Source organism: Pecten maximus, chromosome 16 (genome assembly GCF_902652985.1).
Source record: "Pecten maximus chromosome 16, xPecMax1.1, whole genome shotgun sequence".
NCBI classification, from domain to species: domain Eukaryota; kingdom Metazoa; phylum Mollusca; class Bivalvia; order Pectinida; family Pectinidae; genus Pecten; species Pecten maximus.
Window position 1 is genome coordinate 5,805,907 of NC_047030.1, and position 3,782 is coordinate 5,809,688.

Below are 3,782 nucleotides of genomic sequence, written 5' to 3' on the forward strand. Positions count from 1 at the left end.
GCAAAGTAAACGAATTTTCATCAAAAGTTCAAAATAAGGAACGTATCCATTTCGCAGCGTGTAAAACTATCGTAAAGTTACCAAGTTGTAATTCTAACTCAGCTGAATTTTGATTTATGTACAGCTATAAGTTCATATAGGTATCTCAAGGACTCCTTAACACTCATCATGGACACTAACTATGATATTTGAGTTTTTTAAAACAGAAATGTCAAGAAAGCATTATTTGAGACATAGTACATGTATATGCAGGTGTTAACAGATAAAATCGGTTTTAAGTGTGTAAGAAATGAGTGTGGTGGTATGTGATACACACTACATAGCAATATCAGCATGTCGATCCACGTTAGTTGGCGGTTAGCGGTAATTATAGATGTAATGTCCCCAGTCAGCCGTTCATCCGAGTACATATGTGTACCCGGCAACAACAGAGATACACTGTATATACATCTGTATATCTTAATGATTGTGCACTGAATATTTCTTATGAGTGTGCTCAGGAAAACATATAAAGATGTATGGAATATGCAAATGCATGAATTGTGTATGAACACATGCATTCACTCTTACGTCTTAACTGGTTAATTCTGCTTCTCATATCTGTGGTGTTTTATGTCAAGCTTGATTCAATATCAAAGGTATGTTCCCAATATCACGATTTCCGAATTAGATGTCGGCTTCTGAAGGAAAACCACAGGGTTTGGAGAGATAGTGGCCACAAGAAAAATTTAAGGTAGAAATCATAATCGGAATTGGAATATTGCAATGCCTTGTACAATTTACCTTACCGGAGGCAAAGTAAACGGGTCATTGTAAGTACAAAAAGGGAACGTGGACTTTCGCAGTGTGTAAAACTATCGTAACGTTACAAAGTTGTAATTTGAACTCTGCTGAATATTGATTTATGTACAGCTATACAATTCATATAAGTATCTGAGGGATTCTTTGACACTGATTTTGAACATTTACTATAACATTTGGGGGCTTTCAAAACAGAAATGTCAATGAAGCATTATTTGAAACATTATGAATCTGTAATGTCCCCAGTCAGCCGTTCATCCGAGTACATGTGTACCCGGCAACAGCAGAGTTTGGCCTGGGTGTAGAGTCAATGATACACTGTCTATATGTTTTAATGATTGTGTACTGTATATTTCTTATGAGTGTGAGCAGGAAAACAAACATAGATACGTATTTGGTATATGGAATATGAAAATGCATGTATCGTGTATGAAAACATGCATTCACGATTTGGTTACACCAATGACCGCCCACGATTTGGTTAATTAGGGTGAATATATCAATGACCGCCGCCGACTTCGTTAATTAGGTTGAATATGTCAATTACCGCCCGCGACTTGTTTAATTGGATTGATTAATTGTATCAATGACTTATTTCATTGTGGAAACGATACCAAATGATAGCCAATATTATTTAGCTGATCAAGACGCCAGACAGAGTGATGCTGAGGTTATAAAATATAACATGATGGGACCTATGTCTTTATATGATTTTAAAATTTCTTTAATTTAAAGATTGATGATAAATATTATAGTAAATATTTTATTTCAGATGTATCTCCTTGGTGTAAAGAGATCACGTTTTTCAGTATATGTACATGTAACAATGTTTTGTTGTTCATATTCTCATCGTGAATGAATATCGGAATCAAATATAATTTTACTCGGACATAATTATTATTCAAATGATTTCTTTTTTAATTTTAGAATTGATATATTATTCACACTCTACCAGAAATGAGTATCTTTATATTTAGATAAAATGAGAACGAAGATAAAGTGACCGTCCTCTTGTAATGAATACACATTTAAGTTGTCGACTCTATAACCGGGGGAAATAATGAATGTGGTTGCCTGTCTGCTATACGGAATTTCCGGATGCAGGTAGTTTTCTATGAGACCACATAAGCGCAACCAGGAAAGACTCATATCAATATAATTATGTTAATAAACCTTACTCTACTAGTCATTCAACCTACATTCATTCGGTACTTACTTGATATTAATGAAGTCAGAATGATTTGATTTTGGGTTAAACAAATCAAAATAAGCTGAGCAACAAGCTATTGACAATTGTGTTATATTATAACTCTCCTTAGTTGAAATATATGGAAGATATATTTGAAGAATGTAGCTTATTCGATATATTCAATAGTCAAGTATAAATTGGCTGAAGAGTTCAATTTCCCATAAACTTAAGGCAATTTTAGCCAACTGGAGAAAAGAAATTTTTATTTTCTCTAAAGGAATCAATATTAGAATCTACAAGACCGAACTCTATCTAGAGGATTATTTACTAGAACTCCCTCCAAAATCAGGAATGCTTACTCTAAATTTAGAACAGTTCATATAACAAGAGGCTAAGTTAACTTAATTGACCCTTTTTGGCCCCGCCCATCAGCTCAGGGGGTCAGTCAGGGCCAACATGTGCATATCATCGAGCTTTCATCTCATATGCTGATATTGTAAACAAAGTTAGAATGAATTCCAATAGAAATCACACAAATGATAATCAAAATTGTGATTTCCTTATATAAACTTTAGTAAAGTTTACCCCCTCCCCGGGGCAAACGTGAGACCCCATGGTCTTGAAATTCACAATTTTGGTAAAGGACCGCAAGTCGCTTCCATTCAAGAGTGTTTTATTCTACCTTGTTTATATCTTGAGAAGAAGTTTCTTGAAATTTCAGTTAATTTGACCCTTTTTTTTGCCCCGCCCATAAGCCCCTGAGGGTCAGTCAGTGCCAAATTACATGTAGTTTACAACAGGCATCACATACTAATGATTCTAACCAAGTTTGTATTATTTCCAATAGCAAGTGGAACAAATAATACTCAAAATTGTGATTTCTCTATATAAACTAATTTAAACTTTACCCCTCCCAAGGGCCCCAAGAGGTGGGGCCAAAAAGGGTCAAATTGACTAAATTTAAAAAAAAAAAACAAAAAAAAAAAAACTTTTCAGCTCCGAGATATGGTCAATATTCTTCACGGCTAGAGAGATCTTAAGGTCCTTTACCACAATTGTGAATTTCATGTTTAAATTTAGCCAATTTGACCCTTTTTGGCCCCACCTCTTGGGCCCCTGGGGGCTTGCTGCTAAATTTAATGGATTTAGTTCAGCAGTTTTGTAGAAGACATCGATATTGTACATTGTTTACGGACGGACGACGGACGACGGACGACGACGGACAAAGGACGGTTAGTATAAGTCACTTGAGACTTCACCTCAGGTGACCTAAAAATACCAATCGAAAGTGGTAAATGGTCTAATATACCGCAAAAAACAGAATTTGCACTTAAATCAATTTAAAATAGGCGACTAATTTCATTATCTATTTAACTGTGGTCGACAACTTGTACTCGATAGCAGACGGAAATATATGTCTAAATATTATTATGATAGAACAAATACATGTAAACCATTTCAATTACAACAACTCGAAATGAACTTATTCCATTGGCTTAATTTATTGCTGATATCAATGAGATAATTAATTTACAATACTGATGTCCATCCTGTTTCACAATTCATTATTGTTATCCATTTGTTATTATTCATATTCATTGTTTACGAGAACAATTGTCATTGTCACAAAACAACCTAATAACTAGTCAGAGATTAAGTATGGTCAAAAACGCAATCAATGTCACGTGACTGTGTATTCAATACATTGCAATATCACATGACGATCCACCGTGAAATATAACGCTGTGTTAGTCATGATCCGAATTTTAACAATTCTCATTTTTCAGACATA